Source organism: Saimiri boliviensis, chromosome 17, assembly GCF_048565385.1.
Source record: "Saimiri boliviensis isolate mSaiBol1 chromosome 17, mSaiBol1.pri, whole genome shotgun sequence".
Classification (NCBI taxonomy): Eukaryota; Metazoa; Chordata; class Mammalia; order Primates; family Cebidae; genus Saimiri; species Saimiri boliviensis.
In genome coordinates this window covers 17,413,520-17,434,243 of record NC_133465.1, presented here as the reverse complement: position 1 = coordinate 17,434,243, position 20,724 = coordinate 17,413,520, and the positions used below count along the sequence as shown (strand labels likewise).

The 20,724-nt window shown below is 47.3% G+C and overlaps 1 protein-coding gene across 1 annotated transcript in view; it reads right to left on the bottom strand.

Annotated features, from left to right (window-relative positions):
* The window catches only part of MAPK7 (mitogen-activated protein kinase 7), a 33,398-nt gene that overhangs the window by 3,519 nt on the left and 9,155 nt on the right, over positions 1 to 20,724 (bottom strand). The window contains exons 9-10 of the mRNA XM_010339914.3: positions 18,231 to 18,415; positions 17,789 to 17,916 (exon numbers count right to left, since the gene is read on the bottom strand). The gene's annotated coding sequence lies outside the window, so the exon portion shown is untranslated. The remainder of the gene's footprint in view (positions 1 to 17,788; positions 17,917 to 18,230; positions 18,416 to 20,724) is intronic.

The following is a 20,724-nucleotide window of genomic DNA, read 5'->3' as shown; positions in this document are numbered from 1 at the left end:
TGGGTGGACAAAAGAGTAGAGGGGCAAGCAGGGAGGCCGGGTGGCTGTTGGGGAAGTCGAGGCTAGAAGTGGAATAGAGATCCACTTGGGATCATACCCGGGCACCTGAAAGTGAGCGCTCCCTGAGGTGTGGTGCAGGCCAACCAGGCAGATAGGAGATGTGCTCCTGGATAAAGGCTGGGCCCTGCCCCTTTGCAGCCAGGGGCCTCTTATGTGATCTAGGGCTCTAAGGGGAACCCCTAGCCCAGGTAGGCCAGCTGTGGTGGTCCTGGGCCTATGTCTATGGGCAGCCCCACTTTATCCATTATGTTCCATGAGTCTCTGAGTCTACAGTCTAGGAGAATGTTTGAAACCTAATGGAAAAATGAGGGTCTCCAAACCACAAAAAAAAATTCAAAACCAAAAGTAACACCCACTTAGTTTAATGTCCCAGTACCCCTCACATGATGTCAGCTGGTAAATCCAGATCAAGTTATCATCTGTAAAGTCAGATTCAACTCACACTGATTCAACAAATGTTTACTGAGCACTAAGTACTGAGCACAGTGCTAGCTTCTGAGAAGTCAGGGTGACCAAAACAGAGAAAGTAATGGCAGTAAAGTGTTGAGACACTGGCTAAGCATGGTGGCTCACACCTGTAATCTCAGCACTTTGGGAGGTTGACGAGGTGGGTGGATTACTTGAGCTCAGCCTGGGCAACATGGTGAAACCCTGTCTCCACACACAAACACACACACATCCACAAACACACACACACACACACACACACACACACACTTAGCCAGGCATGGTGGTACACAGCTGTGGTCCCAGCTACTCAGGAGGCTGAAATGGGAGGATCACTTGAGCCCAGGAGGTGGAGGTTGCAGTGAGCTGAGATTGCGCCACTGTACCCAGTCTGGGTGACAGAGAGAGAACCTATCTCAAAAAATAAAAATCATTCAGACATCAAAATAAATAATTTGTCTTGGCTGGGTGCAGTGACTCATGACTGTAATCCCAGCACTTTGGGAGGCCAAGGCAGGCAGATCACAAGGTCAAGAGATTGAGACCATCCTAGCCAACATGGTGAAACCCCATCTCTACTAAAATACAAAAATTAGCTGGGCGTGATGCACAAGCCTGTAATCCCAGCTACTAGGCGGTGCTGAGGCAGGAGAATCGCTTGATCCCGGAAGGCGGAGGTTGCAGTGAGCCGAGATGGTACCATTGCACTCCAGCCTGGGCAACAAAAGCAAAAACTCTGTCTCAATAATAGTAATAATAATAATAATAATAATAATAATTTGTCTTATCAAAAGATTATCCTTTGAAAAATATTCATGGCAAAAAATTTCAATTCAACCTCGGCTGTGGGTACCACATGTTTTAATGTGTTTGCTCTGATTAGAGAGAGTCCTCTTGAAGGTCAAAGGGCCCAGGGCCTGCAAAGATCTTGAACCTGGCAGCTAAGGCCCTCACAAGAGGATGACTACCCCAGGTGGACCCAGCAAATCTGAAAAGGAAGGGAAGAAACTCCACCCTGCCTAGTTCCTTGCTTTCTAACTATGGTGAGGCTGCCACACAGGTTTGCCATGGTGGCCCTAACTGGCCTCTGACCTTGCCCAGGGACTCAATGGGATAGGAAGGGCCACACTGAGCCAGGCCTGGTCCTGCAAGGTGCACAGGCCCTCAGGATGCTGTTGGGGACTGAGTGGTCACTTGAGTTAAAGTAGAATCCACAGAGAGGGTTGGGGTGGGAGGGGAGGTCCTGGGTTTCAGGGGTGGAGCTTGAGCTATGGGAGGGAGCATATTGCAGGCCCTAGGGACAGATTTATTTGTCATTTCATCTGTTGTCCATTAATTCACCAAAAAATATTGGCCAAGTTAGTGTGAGGTGCTTATACCCGGCAAAGAAATGCCAGGAATACGGCCATCACTCACTCAGACAGGATTACTTCCTTGGAGACCTTACACAGAGTCAGAGGAGTATGAACCTGGGAGTCCCAAGGCCCGCTGGCTGGTCCTGCACCATCAACTTGCTGGGTGGTCTCAGGGTGGCTGGGACCTCGGTCCCTGTCCACTGGCTAACCATTTGGTGTCCAAGCTTCCTGCCCTGGACAGCAATGACTGTGTGTGGCATTTGGATTTGGATAGGGCCCAAAAGGGCCAGCAGGAACCCCTGTGTACCCCACTGGCCCATAGCTCAGCAGCTGGCAGGACCGGGCCCCTTCCTGGCAGGGGGAGCTGCTGTGATGCAGGTCTCATGCAGGATTCCTTCCTCCTGCCCCATAGCAGGCAGCTCCATCCTGTCCACCCTGTCAGACCTCTGCCCAAATCCAGCCTGTGGTCTCCGGATCCTAAAGCTGAAAGCTCTCCGCACCTGCTCTCCCACTGCCTTTTCCATCCCTGTGAACCAGGCTCCTGGTGGCTCAGCTCAGGCTGCTGACCTCCTGACTTCCTGACCTCTGGCTCTAGCTTCCAGGCTGGGAGGTGGAGAGGAAGTGGACTCATTTTTGGAATAACCAGCCTTAGGAGTCAAAAATACAGTTCTCTAGACTGGGACCCTGTTTGGGAAGGTTCCTGGGTCCCTTGACGTGGGCAAGAGCCAGCTTCACACATGAACACACACATGCATGCATGCACACACCTGGTCAACCCTCCCCCAACATACCCATCCATGTAAACCCTCACACATACCATAGACATATGGTCAAAACACCCCCTCTATCCCACACTCTGTGCTCACACACTGTGCCACGTGCATATCCATGACTCCTCCTTGTCTGATATAGACCCACAGTGCTCACACACACACACACACACACACACACACAGTTACACCCTCACAACTGCACTTGCACATCCACATCCATTCACATGCTCACTCCTTCACACTCACACACATGTATACATGTATACTTCCAGGCCTCATGCTCATGTACATTTACACACAGGTTCAATCTTACTGCCTTACACACACAGACACACATCATACATCCTTACCCAACAGGTGCTGTTCCAAGCACTTTATGTGAGAAACTCACCCGGAGTAACTCAGCCTATGAGGGAGGTACTATATCACTCCCCTTGTATAGAGGAGGGAACTGAAGCACAGAGAGGTTAAGTCACTTGTCTAACACCGCACAGCTATTAACAGCAGAGCTGGAGTCCAAACCCAAGCCATCAGGCTCCCCAGTCCAAGCTCTTAGCTGCTACATTCTATGATCTCTCTGGTAACAGAAATAAAGTTAGTTATGACAGTAAGCCTGGGGAAGAGTTTATAGTTTTGCTGTGTCTCAGTTTGCAGTCTCTTGCCTCAGAGGAGGACAAAAATCAGTCCAGTCCATCTATGCAGAATATTGGAAACAGGCAACTGAGTTCGGACTGGTTCTGACCCCAGCTTGCTGTGTGACCTTGGGCAAGTCCCTGATCTTCTCTGGGTCTGTTCCCTGATGTGTAAATGTGGGGGAGGAGTAATGAGATCAGAAGTCCCTTGGGTGGAACATCCCCAGTCCCCTCCCACTTCTTAGCTGGGAGCTGGCCTTCATGAAGCCTGGCACTATGGGCACTGCCCTGGTAAGCACCGGGTCTCAGCCCATTTCTGCTACAATAACACAATGCCACAGACTGGTTAATTCATAATGAGCAGAAATGTATTTGGTTCACGGTTCTGGAGGCTGAGAAGTCTAAGATCAAAGGGCTGCATCTGATGAGGGTCTTCTTGCTGTGTCATCACATGGCAGAAGCCATCACAGGGATGAGAGAGAGAGGAAACGGGACCAAACTCATCCTTTTATAAAGGAACCCATTCCTGAGGTGACAGCATTAATCCATTCCTGAGACCAAACCATTGCACTGGGAATTAAGTTTCCAACACTTGAACTCTGGGGGACACCGTCACCATCTTGTTCATCTTCTACTCACTCACCCATCCATTCATTCATTCATTCTCCACTCCTCCAACCATCTATCCATGCATGCACTGATTATCCACCTATTAATCCATCAAGATAAATTCACTATCTACCTATTTATCCATCCACTCACTCAATCACCCATGCATTCATTATCCATCCATTAATCTATCCATGTATCCACCATTCATTTCTCTCTCTCTCTCTCTTTCTTTTTTTTTTTTTTTTTTTTGAGACAGAGTCTTGCTCTGTCCCCAGACTGGAGTGGTGCAGTGGCACAATCTTGGCTCACTGGAACCTCCATCTCCTGGATTCAAGCAATTCTCCTACCTCAGCCTCCCAAGTACCTGGGATTACAGGTGTGTGGCACCACACACAGCTAATTGTTTTGTATTTTTAGTAGAGATGGGTTTTCACCATATTGGCCAGGCTGGTCTTGAACTTCTGACCTCAAGTGATCCATCCACCTTGACCTCCCAAAGTGCTGGGATTACAGGCATGCACCACCACCCCTGACCTCATTTCTTATATTCTTTCATCCATCCATTCTCCAACTACCGATCTACACATGCACAGATGCATGATTTCCTCCATCCATCCACCCAACCACACATGCACACATCTTTTCATCCATCACTCCACCATCTATCTACCCATCCACCATCTTATTCTTACACTTACCCATTCATGCATGGGTAGGGTTCATCAATCTGTCCATGTTATTTATTGAGCAATACACCAGACATCATACTCTGGGAGTAGACTGATGAGCCCTCAGGGTGCTTCCAGTCTACTGGGGAGACAGAAAGGGCAATAAGCAAGTACTGGGTGGTAAGTTCTATGATTAGGTAGAGTGAGGGGAGACACACGAGAAACGAGCAAAGGCACCTTGCTCAGACCTCGGCACTGGGACGGCTTCCCACACAAGCTGCATCTGAAGGATGAATATGAGGTAGCCAGGCAAAGGAATGGGGACAGGCAAACAACATTTCCAGCAGAAAGACTAGCCCATGCAATGACCCAGAGCTGCAAGATAAACAGTTTCCCTGGAGTATAGCATATGAAGCAAGGAGAGGTAAGGATAACAGGGGCTAGTCACAGAGGGGTATGTATGTAAGCTCTTCCACCCTTTGGTGTTACCCCTTAGTCCATGCCCATACACTGCTTCCTTGCAGGACTTAGGACACCTGCTGTCCTGTTGAACCAATGGCCTCTGGGTGCTGCTGGCTGTGGTGAGCTGGTGCCCATGCCAACATGGCTGCCTTCCTGCCCCAGGTCCTGACCCTGGCCCTAAGGTGTAGCAGCATCTGCTCCCTGTGGCTACCCTCCTCCTGTCCCCCAGGCCCAGTGGCCCCCCTTTGCTCTCACCCTGGCCCTCACCAAGGCTATGTCTGTGCCAGGTCCCCTTGTGTGAGCATCAGAGGCCAGGCCTTCCCATCCGCACCTAGACGGAAGTCAGAGCTCCCAGCTTTACTTTTGAAGCCCCCACCATCAATCTGGTACTAGGCACCCTGAAACAATTAATAACAGCACAATTACCAAGCATTTGCTTAGCAATTTAGAGTTCACAATGTGTTGCCATGTACCCTGTTACCTCAATTGACTCTCATAATACAGTGACTATTAGCTCTACTTTATGAATGAGGAAGCTGAGGCTTAGAGAGCTAAGGAAACCTTCCAGTGACAGCCCTAGAAGAAATAAAATGCCCTGACTCCCAATCCTGGTCTGTCCCCTCCTTTCTGGCCTGCTGTATGCTGTGGTCTCCCAACATCCACACCTTCACACCTTTCCCCCGGCCACCCTCCTTGCCTGGAATGCCTTTGCCAGTCTCTGCCTGCCCACATGAAACCCATCACCCAGGCCCAGGTTGCTCAGAGTTTCTACAGGGAACCTTTTCCCATCCTTCTCTCTCCTCCCCTTTGCTCTTCAAACTTATGAAATGACTCCCATGTACTAGGCATGTATCAAGAGTGATGCTGAATGCAGAGGCTACAACAAATAAGATGTAGTCTGTTAAACAAGATTTATAGGAGATTATTGGTCTGGACTGAGTTCCTGGATAAGCTCCAACAGACCAAACCAGAATGGATTCACTCATGCTGAAGTTCCCTGCCACCAAGCCAAAACTAAATTGTTTATCTGATCTTCCAAGAAATCAGGACACAGAGAGATAACAGCCAAATCCCCAAACAGGCCAGTTTTAGCCAGCAGGATAGGACGTCCCCTCTGCTTTAACCTTTACAAGAAAAGTAACTTTGAAATCAGTCTGCTTTTTGTTCTGTCTGCTTACTTCAGCCCTTTCTGCCTATAAAGCCAATCTCTTCTGTTGGGCTCATCAAACAATCACTCTATTTTATAAGAATGAGGTGTTGCCCAATTCTAGAATTTCAAATAAAAGCCAATTATATCTTTAAACTAAATTTATTGTCATTTTGTCTTTTGGCAGGTCCCTGCCCCGAGGAGCTCAAAGACTCTGTGCAAACAATGAAGCAGGCAGCTGCCTCTCAGCAAGGCCACTGCTGGTACAGGAGCTGCCCAGGGAAATGTGGGAGCCCAGAGGAAGCCCCTCATTCAGACTTTGGAAGTCAGCAAGGCCCAGTCTTGCAGGATAAGGGAGGTAGCAGGGTAAAAGGTGTTGGGGGCTGGGATTCCAGACACAGGGGAGAGCACGTGCAAAGGCCTGGCAGCAAGTTGGCAGGACAGGTTCAGTGTGGGTGTAGCCAGAGCACAGGGTGAGGGTTGGCAAGAAGGAAGGGCAGAGGCAGGGTTACAGGACCAAGGCCAGTCAGCAAGGAACAGATGATGGAGGGCCATGTGGCAGATTTTTGAATTTTAGCTGCATGTCAGTGGAGCCATAAACTATTTTAAGCAGGGATACATGTGAACAGATTTGTGTTCTAGAACCATTACTCTGAGGGTCCACCAGGACAGACTGGAGGAGACACCTCGCTACTTTCAACAGCCACTTTGCATTAGCTGCCTCTGAGTACTGACCACATCCTGGAGCGAGGCCTTCATGACAGACGTCTAGAACATTGCTAACATTTGCTATAATAAATAGCACTGTAGCACATATTACTATTCTTACCCCACTTCCACTTGGGTAAGTATAATTTAAGGATATCTGCACCAACACAGAGCAAAATCATACATATTGATCTTTGCCGATTTTGGCTACAAATGTTAAAGAATGATTTTTATCTTTTATTCAGGGAGTTTTTGGGTTATCTACCTGCCATGTCAAAAACAACTTTATTTATTTATTTATTGAGTCTCACTCTGTTGCCAGGCTAGAGTGCAGTGGCACAATCTTGGGTCACTGCAACCTCCAACTTCTAGGTTCGAGCAATTGTCCTGCCTCAGCCTCCTGAGTAACTGGGATTGCAGGTACCCACCACTATGCTCAGCTAATTTTTTATATTTTTAGTAAAGATGGGGTTTCACCATATTGGCCAGGCTGGTCTTGAACTCCTGACCTCAGGTGATCCACCAACCTTGGTCTCCCGAAGCGCTGGGATTACAGGCATGAGCCACTGTGCCTGGCCTTGTAGGAGAATTTTCAGATGCTCACCGTGTAGCAGGCACAGTAGAGAAATCAGAGAGTAGAGAGAAGCTGAGGGTGAAGAAGGAGGGGCAGGAAGTACCTGGAGACTGGAGCCCCATCTTGTTAACCCTCACAACCCCTGAGGTGAGGATAAGACCTCCTCCTTCTATCCCACTCCTCACAATTTTACCGATGAGAAAACAGACTTGAATAAGTTGAATTACTTCCCCAAACCTCACATCAGTATCTCATTTGAAAGCTTCAACAGTGAAAACAGTCAGGCCTGGGGTACCCAACAAACATTTGCTGAATTTATTGACAAAAGTGGGAAAGACAAAATTCAAATATGGGTTGCCTACCTCCAGAGCTATGAAGCATGGGGCACAAGGGACGGGGTGCGGGCGGGAGGGTGACGACAGGAAGCTGGGCTGTAGAGGCAGGGTTGAAGCAGGACATACATGTTGAGAGGCACTAGCTGATGGGGACAATAGGGGAGGAGGAAGTGACAAGAGTCCAGTTAGAAGATACCTGCAGCATCCTTTCTGGACATCCACACTGGCTAGCAGTCCCTGGCTGCTGGCAGCCAACCTGCCATTATGCATAATCTCCCCTCCTCCAAGTCAGAATGGAGACCAGGCTCCATTCCTGTCTTGTGGGGAGCGGGGTAAAAGGAGGAGGGTTTATCCCCACCTCAGGGGTTGTGAGGGTTAACAAGATGGGGCTCCAGTCTCCAGGTACTTCCTGCCCCTCCTTCTTCACCCTCAGCTTCTCTCTCCACTCTCTGATTTCTCTACTGTGCCTACTGCTTGATGAGCATCTGAAAATTCTCCCTCTCCTCCTCTGTACTACCCCCATTCCAACTAGCATACTGCCCGTTAGGACCCTGGGACTGGAGTATCCAGGCAGTCAGCCAGGAAGCTGACAGATGTGTCCAGCTCTGGCCTCTGTGGGGTAAACTGCCCCCTACAAACTATAGCCAACTGGATCCAGGCCCCATAGACTCCTGTAAAGTGAGAGGCAGTCACTTGCAACCTGTTTGATAGGCAGCCAGCCAGTCTGAATAGAGCCAGAGGTCCGCTGCAGTCCAGGCCTCTGCATGTAAGCCTGCTGGCCCACTGTCCTACACCATCCTTCAACCTGACTCGCAATGTCATGTGGGTCCTGGGCAGCACCCAGGCTTTGGCACGAAACAGGCCTTGGTTCAAACACTGGTTCCACCCAATATGCTAGGCAGGGTCACTTCTCTCACTCAAGCTCAGTTTCCTCAGCAGTAAAACTGAAGATATAATTACTCCCATAGAGTGTCAGTGCAGAAAGTGTGGTGAACAGTAGATGCTCAATAAATGCTAGCCTGTTTTTTGTTTGTTTGTTTGAGAGGGAGTCTTGCTCTTCCGCCAGGCTGGAGTGCAGTGGCGCCATCTCGGCTCACTGCAATCTCCAACTCCCTGGTTCAAGCGATTCTTCTGCCTCAGCCTCCTGAGTAGCTGGTATTACAGGCACACACCACCATACCCAGCTAATTTTTGTATTTTTAGTAGAGACGGTATTTTACCATGTTGGCCAGGATGATCTTGAACTTCTGACCTCAAGTGATCCACTCATCGGGGCCTCACAAAGTGCTGGGATTACAGGCGTAAGCCACCACACCCGGCCAATGCTAGCCTGTTAATCAGCCTTGGAAGCAAGTCTGGACCACTTACCTCATTGTGCCCAGATCTCCCCAGGCACCAGCCCTGCCCCAACTTGGCTCTCAGATCCCCTCCCCAAAGCCTCACCTCTTTTTCTTTGTCAAAGGAAAAACCAAGAGATTCTTACAGAAGAAGGCTTTTTCCACAGTAGGCCTGAAGACAGATGTCCAATGAATAAAGAACTAGAGTTTCCATTCGTTTATTACAATGATAGTAATGATCATGTCACTGGATTCTTATTATATGCTAAGTCCTTCTAACAAGAGAATTTCCAATCCTTCCCACATTTCTCTACAGGTGGAAATATTGGCTCCATTTTACAGATGAGAAAGCTGAGGCTATCCAAGTGACCTGCAGCCAAGCCAATCTCCTATCTAGTCTCTAGCATTTGTCTCTCGCTGTCTCTCTTTCTCTTACATGCACACAGTGTTTCTTCTTCCTCTCTCTAACCCCATTTGCTCTCCCCCTCAGAACATCACAATCTAGGGCCAGGCAGAACAAAGCAGCTGCAGTAGTCATGTCCTTAGCAATTCATAATACAGCATGTTTGCTGACAAAATGAATGTGGGGTACGGTTAGGCAACAGGAAATTAACAGCTGACCCCAGAGGTCAGGAAAGAGGGCGTACAAAGGCTGAAATGTGCTTCTGCTTCCTGACGATGAGTCTGATGGCAGAAAGAGCAGAGGCTCCCCACCCACATCAGAGCAGCCCTGGACTGCTTGACCCTGACTGATGACCCAGTGCCAAAGAGGAGGGACGGGGTCAGCCCAGAGGCCTGAGCAGACTTGGAAGTGATCCATGGAGCCCAGGCCACCCCACCCACCCACAGTGGCCAGCAGGGACAGATGATGGTGTCTCAGAACACTCAGGCCATCATTCCCTCCCCTGCCTCCCACCAATCCACCTGGCAGCCAGCCCCATTTTTTAAAGATGCAAATAAAAAGATGTCCCTCCTCACAGGAAGCCTGCTGTGGTGCTAGGAATCCACGTGGTAGTTCCCAGGTACATGTTTGTAAAGACTGGTCTACATCACTCTATATAACTTATGCCTCATAATTTTTCTTAAGGAACTTCCACTTGTGGGAAGATGGAGTAGGTATATTTTTTCCTGTACTTCCTGCTAAGTACAACTGAAAACCTGGGACATCACGTACTAGACAAATATGAGAAGACTCTGAAAGGCAGAGAAAAGAAGGCAGGTGGGCCAGGGAATCAGGACTGAGGATGCTGGCGACTCTCTTGGGCTTTCTTTTTGTCTCATTATCTCAGAGTGGGTACTAGAGAAGCTGGCAACCTGGAAACATCAACAGTCACTACAAAAGAAATCTCAACAAGAGCTGCTATCTGTAGCCAAAGGACCAGGAAAAGGGTGGACTGGCAAGACAGAAAATTCCTAGACAATAAATACCCTACTGCAGCCAAACACCACAGGAAAGCACACAGCCCCACCTACCCATGCCACAGAGGCTGCATGGGGAACCCAGACCTTTCCCTCACTAGGCAGTAATAAGGGGTCCCAACATCCCCAGCTGGGTGGTGTCAGAGGCCAAGTAAGGAGCCAGGATGTGCATCCCAGCCATTACAGGTGGTCTCCCTGACCTCACAGTGTTGGTGGAGACCAAGTAGGGAGCCGAAATTTGCACCCTGTCTACCAGTAACAGGGAATCTCCCTTTTAAGTGTGAATGGAAGCAAAGTGAGGAAGCTGAACTTCTGCCTGTACCTGGCAGTACTGAGAAAGCACCACCCCTTTCCCAGTCAGAGGGGTGTCAGAGGAGGCCAGCTAAGACAAGTTTAAGCCATGTGTGGTGGCTCACTCCTGTAATCCCAACAATTCGGGAAGTTGAGGTGGGTGAATCAGTTAAGGCCAGGAGTTCGAGACCAGCCTGGGCAACATGGTGAAAGTCCATCTCTACTATTAGGTTGACGCAAAAGTAATTGTGGTTTTTGCCATTAATGACAAAGCTGCAATTACTTTTGCGCTAACCTAATAAAAATACAAAAATCAGCCAGGTATGGTGGTGTGCCCCTGTAGTCCCACCTGCTTGGAAGGCTGAGGCAGGAGAATCGTTTGAACCCAGGAGGTGGAGGTTGCAGTGAGCTGAGATCATACCGCTGCACTCCAGCCTGCGGGACAGAGTGAGACTCGGTCTCAAAACAAACAAACAAACAAAAAACAGGTTTAAATAAGACCCAGCATTTCATAAATAATACAAAATGTCCATGTTTCAATCAAAAAGTATTCATCACATCAAGAACCAGCACGTCCTCAAACTAAATGACAAAGGATAACTGACAGATGCCATCACTGAGATGACAGAGATGTCAGAATTAGCTGACAAAATGCTTCAGTGAGCAACTGTAAACACACTTGAAACAAACAAAAACAGAGAAAGCCTGGGGGTGGGAGGAAGAAGATGAAGAAGCTACAAAGAGCCAAATGGAAATTTTAAAACCAAAAAATATAATAATCAAAATAAGAGCTCAGTGGATGGGCTCAAGAGCAGAATGGAGGGAACAGAGGGGACAATCCATGAACTCTAAGGCAAAACAATAGAACTACCTAATCTGACAAAGAGAGAAAAAAGACCAGAAAAAATAGGAACAGATTTATGCACCTGGGGAACTACCATAGAACAAAGGTCTAAGGGCTGGGCGTGGTGGCTCACGCCTGTAATCCAAGCACTTTGGAGGCCAAGGCGGGCGGATCACCCAAGGTTGGGAGTTCAAGATCAGCCTGACCAACATGGTAAAACCCTGTCTTAAAAAAAAAAAAAAAAAAAAAAGAGCAAAGGTCTAATATTTCTGTCACTGGAGTCCTTAGAGGCAAGAAGGAGGGTGGGGCAAAAAGAAGTACCCCAATCAGTAATAGCTGGAAACTCCCCAAATTTGACAAGAGATATAAGCCAACAACAGATTAAAAAGAGAAGCAAATCACAATCAGGATAACTCCCAAAAATTCATGGCAAAACACATTATAAATTTCTGAAAACCAAAAACTCAGAAAAAATACATAAAACACCTAGACAAAAATGCTTTATTTATAGGGGGAAGGCAATTGAAATTATAAGAAACATCTCTTCAAAAACCATGGAGGCCAAAAAGATGTGTCACAATATTTCTCAGGGGGAAAAAAAAAATCTCCAGGCCTACATGATTTCCCTGAAGAATTTTACCAAACGTTTACAGGAGAATTAACACAGGGCCAGGCTCAGTGTTAATTCTCAGTAATCCCAGCACTTTGGAAAGCCAAGGCCAGAGGATTGCTTGAGCCCAGGAGGTTGAGGCTGCAGGGAGCCATGATCATACCACTGCACTCCAGTCTGGGTGACAGAGTAAGACCCTGCCGCAAAAAAAAAAAAAAAAAAAAAAAAAAAAAGAATTAAAACTAGTTATATACAGCATCTTCCAGAAAACAGAAGGAAAGAGAAGCAGATACTTCCCAGTTCATTACAAAGCTATATTGACCCTGTATCAAAACCAAAGATGGTATTAAAAAAAATAAATATCCAGACCAGACCAATACCCTCATGAACACATGTACAAATTCTTAATAAAATATTACCAAATAGAATTCAGCAAAATAAAAATAATTCGACACTATGACCAAGTGTAATTTATTCTAGAAATGAAAGGTTAGTTTGATAATTGAAAATCAATCATTATAACCCACTAAGTGAATAGGCTAAAGAAGAAAACCATATGATCATATCAATCAATGTGGGAAAAGTATTTGAAAAAAATTCAACACCCCCTGAATTGTCAGAAAAGTAGGAATACAGAGGAAATTCCTCCACTTGATAAAGAGCATCTACAAAATACCTACAGGTAACTTTATACTACCAGTGAAAGACTGGATGCTTGCTTTCTTTCTTTTCTTTTTTCTTTTTCTTTTTTTTTTTTTTTTGAGACAGGGTCTTACTCTGTCACCCAGGCTGGAATGCAGTGGTGCCATCACAGCTCACTGCAGCCACGATTTCCCAGGCTCAAGTGATCCTCCCACCTAGACCTCCCAAAGTGTTGGGATTACAGACATGAGCCACCGCACCTTGCCTTTGATACTTTCTTACTAAAATCACGAACTAGGCAATGATATCTGCTCTCACCGCTCTTATTCAACACCGGATTAGAAATTCTAGCCAGTGCAAAAAGACCAGAAAAGGAGATAACAGATACACAAATAGGAAAGGATGAAATAAACTTCCCCTATTTGTAGATAACCTAATTGTCTATGTAGAAAATCCCAAGGAATCTACAAAAAGAAGAGGAAAAAAAAAATCTTGACTTCTATAAATATGAACTCAAAGTGGATCACCAACTTAAAGGTAAAATTATAAAACTCTTAGAAAAAGACAGAATATCTTTGGGACCTAGGACTAGGCAAAAGGTTGCCAGATATAATACGAAAAGCACAATCCACAAAAGTTGATTAATTCAACTTAATCAAAATTTATGTTTGCTGTGTAAAAGAGGATGAAAAGACAAGCCACAGAATGGGTGAAAATATTTGCAAACCACACAGCTGACAATGCGCTAGTATCTAGAATACATAAAGGTCTCTCAAAACTCCAGCAGCAAAAAAGTAAACAGTCCAATTAAAACATGGGTTGGGGGAGCGGCTGTGGTGGCTCAAGCCTGTAATCCCAGCACATTGGGAGGCTGAGGCCGGAGAGTTGCTTGAGTCCAGGAGTTAGAGACCAGCCTGGGCAACATGGCAAAACCACATCTCTAAAAAAAAAATACAATAATTCGCCAAGTGTGGTGGTGCACACCTCTAGTACCATCTACTTGGGAAGCTGAGGTTGGAGGATCACTTGAACCTAGGAGGTGGAGGCTGCAGTGAGCTGAGATTGTACCACTGCACCCCAGCTTGGGTGACAGAGCAAGCCCCTGTCTCAAAAAAAAAAAAAGAACATGAGCAAAAAGACAAAAAGACATGAGCAGATCTTTCACTAAAGAAGATATACAGATGGCAAACAGGCACATGAAAAGATGCTTAACATCATTTACTATTAAGTAATTCAAATTAAAATCACAAGACATCATTACATACCTACAAGACTAGCTAAAATAAAAAACGACAGTACTAAATGCTGACAAGGATATGGAACAGCAATCATTTATTGCCGGTAGTAATACAAAATGGTACAGACACTTTGGAAGATAGTTTGACAGTTTTTTACAAAATGAAACATATTCCTACCATATGAACCAGAAGTCACGCTCCTTGGCATTTACCCAAGTGAGTTGAAAATGCATATCCACGCAAAACCTGCACACAGATATTTCAACAGCTTTATTCATAATCACCCAAACTTAGAAGTAACCAAGATGTCCTTTAGTAAGTGAATGGAGAAATAAACTGTGGCACATCCAGGCAACTGAATATTATTCAGTGTTGAAAAGAAGTGAGCTATCACACCATGAGAAGACATGGAGGAACCTTAAATGCATATTACTAAGTGAAAGAAACCAATCTGAAAAGGCTACATATCATATGATTCCAGCCTTATGACATTCTGGAAAAGACAGAATTATGGAGACAGTAAAAAATCAGTAGTTGCCAGGGGTTCCGGGGGAGGAAGAGATGGTTGGCAGAGCACAGAGGATTTTTAGGGCAATATATTGATATAGGATCAATTCAAGAGATCTAATATCCAACTAAGAAAATTATCACAAAGAGAACAGAAAATGGAGGAAGGAAATAGCCAAAGAAGTAATAGAAAAGAATTTTCTCAGAACTGAGGGAAACAAACTTCCACCCAGCACAATGAAAGAGAAAAGACTCAACCCCAGGACTCATCCAACACAGGGCTAGGGACTGCTGTTTCTCCATATACGGCCTCCTTTAACCCCAATTATGCACATGCTTTCGTTTGATTATTTAAAAACAAAAAGCAAAGACCTCTAATCCGTATGTTTCCTCCCCAGTTATATAGCATCTACACATCAAAATAAAATCAAGAACTTAAATTACATATCTCAATATACCCTAATCCCAAAGGCGCTTGAGATCAAGTTGAAATGTTTTAGCCTGCATTCAACACCCTCCCCATCTCTAATCTGCCTCTTCTCTCAGCCACACCCTGAGTTCCATCAGCTGATCTTTTCCCAAACTACAAAAAGGTGGGGAGAGACACCAAATCCCTCCTACCTTCACCCATGTTAGAGAAATAAGATAGAGTGTTTCCCACCACAAAACGTCTGTGTCTGCCCATGGACCCAGAGTTTGCCATTACCATCTCCACACTAAGGCCTTCCGGAAGTGCCCTATTCCAAACTTCGTCCCCACTCCTGCTGCCTTCCCGGTTCACTTTTCATAGTACTTATCATCATTTCAATGCACTTTTCTTTCTCTTCTGTAGCTCCAGGAGGGCTGGAGATTCCGTCTTGTGCACAGTTGCCTATAAAGGGTTGAAGAGTGCCTGCTGCTTCGAAGATGCTTGTTACGGGATAAATCGTGTCCCTCCACGTTCACACTGAAGCTGTACCACCCAGTACCTCGGAATGCGACTATATTTGGAGATACAGCCTTTAAAGAGGTAGTTAAGGTAAAATGAGGTTACAAGGATGGGCCTGATTCCAATCTGACCTCATATTCCACAGCACCCACTCGGAACACCACATCCGTGTCCTGCCAAACGATGACTGTGAGGGCCTCTGCCTCCTCTCTTCCCTCCACCTCGGGCAGCCCCAGGCTTCACTCCAGTCTTCCAAATAGTCATTCTCACTTTGCTGCCTCTTGGAAAGGGCCTCTGGATTTCGGCAGCTCGGCCAGTCTTTCCTTTGGGCAGACAGCCCCTCTCTCTTGGAGCCCCTTCACTTGGCCTGGGTTGGGGAGACCCACCATCTCTCTCCACTCTAGGTGCTCTCTGCTTTGATGAGTTTCCTTCAGAAACTGACCTCAGGCTTTTCTAGCTTGGGATACAGGAGGGTGGATAAAGGGGCAGTCTAGCTGCCCGCCAGCAAGATACACAGGGAGGTGTCTGCACCTGCAGACAGAATAGGGGTCTTGTCCTTAGCTGACATCTGAAACAACAGAAAATGCTCCATTGCACAGGCTGCTGCTTTTAGAGGAAACCAAAGTGAGACCTTGAGTCCAGCCAGCATTCTCTCAGGAAACAAAGGGTGAACTCAGCTGTTTTGGGTTTTTTTTTTGTTTTGTTTCTTCAGAGAATTTAATGAAGGGACTATTTACTTGGTTGTAAACATTAAGGAAAGCAACACAGGGCATTGAGACATCCTGGGACTAGCGAGGATGACAGCCCTCATCATCCCAGCCTGAGGGGAAAGGGGAGGAAACAGGGTTACTGGAGTCAGTGAAGGAGATTATAGCAGGTGATGTCATCAGCAGGGTGGCAGTGGGGGACAGGGGTTGCAGTATGGCCAAAACCGCAGTGCCCATCAGGACAGGAGCCAGGAAGAAATACTTCAACCTCTCTCCTCTACCATCTCCTGCTGGTGTCTCCCATTAGCCAAACCCAGCTGGAAGCCAGGGGCCATGGAAACCCAGCAATCCCTTCCCTACAAGGCAGCTCCCAGGATCAGAGGAGGGTGAGGGTGGATCAGAGAATGCGGAGAACAAGCAACACAGGCCTAACCCAGGGGCAGGAGCCACACCAACTTGAGCAAATGTCCTACAGTATTACAGCATATGTTACAATGAACAAGATAGAGGGTATTTAGTGGAGAATTTCTGGACACCCGCAGCGACCACCCCCCCACCCCCAATCTCACACTTGTTTTCTGTATTATAGTCAGGGATGCCTCTCTCGCTGCATCAGTCCAGTTTCCATCAAGTAACACTCAGATTAGGACAATTAGAGTAGCATTTAATAAAAGGACTATTTGTTGAGGTGTGAGCAGGAGATGGCCCCTATCTCTGGGCTGGTAATACCAGGGCTGTCCACACCCCTAGACCTGAAGGGGCAGAAGGAGGAAGGAGTTGCCCACAGTGAGTCAGAGGCTGTATGGAGATGGCTGCCTGACAGGACTTGAGACTGCTGGCTGAGGAACAAAGCCAGCCTCTGGGGACCCTACAAGGAGGGAAATGAATACTCCAACTTCATTCTCCTTCCCGCTGAATCCTGCTAAGCTCCTCATTGGCTGGACCCAATCAGAAACCAGAGGGTAAGGCTGGCCTCCCAGGGCCCAGGGCAGTACAGAGAAAAGTGGGGAGGCAAAGGAAAGGTGTCTAACTGCCCCCTCTTGCCAAGGGATAGGCAAAACAATCCAAGCAAGTCCAGTGGGATGGGTCCTCCCCACTCCTGGAATCTGGCAGACAGACAAAACCATAGCCCTGTTCACTGATCAGCATTGCCCTGGCACTGTCCCACCACAGGACGCCCACCAAGGGCCTGCCCAGGGCAGCTCAGCTCCCACCCACCCCCAGTCTAGACTCCCAGCAAAGCCTCCCAACAAAGTCAAAGTCTGTGTCTGTTGTCGGCCATGACAGAATCCAGACACAAACATCTTCGTGCATGTGAGTTAGGGTCTCTTTCAAAAACGTTGACAGGCAGAGCAGACTGATCACTGGGAGGGCTGAGAACCAAGCTCAGGGCTTTGCAGCCCGAGCCTAAGCCAGTGTCACTCAGCACTGTGCTTGCCAAGCCACCACTAACCACCCAGAGACACTAGGACCCATACAGCACTGGGCTCACCATCACCCCAGGAATGAATTCTTCCTGCTCCTGCTTCTCAAATCACTTTCTCCCGAAATGAAGCCCGGGACCGTGCATTTCATCAGCTAAACCAAAGCCATGTGCCTTCAATCAAACTGCAAGGGAGCCTGGAAATGTGAACACCCAGCATTCTAGTTAGGAAAGGAACACCCCAAATGTGGGAAGAGGTTTCCCATGCTGGGCAGCCAACAAGTAACGTCCCCCAGCTCTATCTGTAGCCTCTTCAACATGTCAGAGTATTTCCTCTAGACAACATCTTTGAAGGATTACTGACTCTGGGTATGTTATTGCCAAATTTCTTTCCCACAAAAGTTAAACTAATTTCCAGCCACATCTGATGAACAGAGTGCCTGCTTTGCTGCAACCACCCACATTACTAAATTTTTAAAGTAAAAACTAGTTGACAAAATGTAATTGATACCTCATATCTTCATTTTCTCATTCTCTCTTTTTTAGGGGGAGGAGAGTTTCTATGTTTGTTCATTAGTGGTATTCTCCAGAAGTCTTCAATACTTGACTTTGGATACATTTTATTATTTGTTTCGATGACTGATTTTTTCATTATATTCCTTTTTATAGACTCGTGTTAAAATTAGCTGGCATTTGCTGAAAGAAGAGATCAGAATTAGATTCAGCTGTAACAGGAAAAAAAAAAAAAAGAAATTTAAAGTACATAGAAGTCTCTTTCTCTCCTGTGTAACAAAAGGCATAGCAGAGGGCAGTCCAGGGCTGGTTTTGAACCCACTCCACAAAGTCATGGGAGGCTTTGCCCGGGGCCCAGGGCAGTACAGAGAAAAGTAGGAGGCAAATGAAAGGTGTCCAACTGTCCTCCTCTGTCATCCTGATGAGACCTCATCCCCACTGTCTAAGGTGGCAGCTGCAGCTCCTGCCATCACATCCCACAGGACAGAGAGCGTGATGAAGAAGGACAAGCCACCTACCTTTACAACACAACTGTTGGCATCTTATTGGCCAAAATTCAGATGTGTGATCTCACCTAGCTACAAGAGGGCTGGACAATGAGCTCAGATAAAAATCAGGATCTTACTACTGAGGACTAAGGGAAGAATGAGTATTGAGGGCCAGCCAACTGTCTCCTCCACAGGCAGGGAGGGATACAAGCTGTGTCAAAGACAACCCATTCATAGGAGAATCATGATGTTTACGATGATGATGATGATAGCTAATATTTACTAAATAGTTGCCAATTGTGGCCACTGCTCTAGGAACTTGATTACTTAATCCTTACCACACCCCTATGAAGTAGATATTATGACTATCCTCATTTTACAGAGGAGGAAACCAAGGCAGAGAGATTAGGTAACTTGTGCAAGGTCACCCAGCTAACAGGCAACAGGACCTAGATTTGAACTGAGGCAGCCTGGCACAAGACACAACTATGAACAGAGGCAATCACAGAACCAAGTCAAGGAGGCCAGCTGGGGCTTCTCCAAGGAGCTTATCTATTGACTCAGGAGTGGAGACAGATGGGAACTAAGCCAGAGCTGCCTCATCCCTGTGCCTTTGAATATTTCATCTGTTCATCCATTCAACAAACATCTTTTTGTAACACACATTACATTTACAATTCACTGTCCAAAACCTGTGCTTGCCACTTCTTGTGGATACTCAGCAGCCAGCATAACCTCTAGCACACACCACTCAAAAGTTATTTGTGAGCCCAGTGTCGTGGCTCTGTAGACCCAGCTACTTGGGAGATGAAGGTGGGAGGGTCACTTGAGGCCAGTTCAACATCAGCCTGGGCAACGTAGGGAGATGCCCCATCTCTACAAAAAATTTAAAAATTAGCCGGGTATGGTGGCATACCTGTAGTCCTAGCTTCTCAGGAGGCCGAGGTGGGAGATCACTTGAGCCCAGGAGCTTGAGACTAGGAGCAGTGAGCTATGATTGCACCTGGGCAACAGAGCAAGGCCCCAACGCTAATACCTATTTATAGATATAGATACACGAGTAACTGTGCATGTACATATCAAGCCTACTCTGTGCCAGGCTCTGTGATGGGCACTAAGCATGCAGAAATGAGACAGACCCTGCTCCCTGGTCCTTACGGCCAAGAAAAGGAGGCAGACCAGTGGGCACCACGGAACAGCACAAAGGAGTGGGTGAGAAGTCTGGAGCGGCTGCACTGTAGTTTGTGAGTCACAGCAGTAAGGGACAAGGTCCTCAAGGTAGACCAGAGACAGACTTGAAATTCCTTTCATGTCCAAGGTGAAAAACCTAGCCTCAGCCCTGAGACAACAGGGAGCCATGAGTCTTCAGCAGGGTGACATAATCGGAGAGGCCATCTAGAACAACTCTCCTGGTGGTGTGCCAAGGATGGGAGGAGAGAGCCCAGAAGCAGGCAGATTCAGATGAAGTACGGTCTAGGAGGTATGGGAGCCAAAGTGAAGGGTTGGAAAGAAGGAAGGAGGGGTGGAGTGAGGAGAAGCAAAAGAGGTCCCATACATGGTGTATGTGAGCCAGACAGATGGGCCAGGGAACTGTGGGAGGGGAAAAGAGCAGGCCTGAGATGGCCAGAGTGAGGGGGGGCAGGCTGTGAAGCGGGGCTGGAAAGGGGCCCTGTCTTGAGCTAGGGCAGACAGAGCAGTTGGACGCCAGCAGTCTTGTGCTCATGGCTCAGAAATGTCCCAGGCCTGCCAGGAGACTGCTGCCTCTGTCCCCCCACCAACCCCAGCCAGGCTCCCACGTCGGGAGCTCTGAAGCTGTCCCCTCAGCCTTCTGCTCCCCCAGAGCAGGCCTCCCCTCCTCAGAGGCCAGGCATATGACATCCCCACTCTCCCTCAGCCCTCCCCCTCAATGGCTGATGAAACACAGGCCAGGGAAGGATGGAGAGAGAATAAACAGACATCTGCAGGGGGGCCGATCAGAAAGCAGGGGGCAGGCTGGGGCTGCCT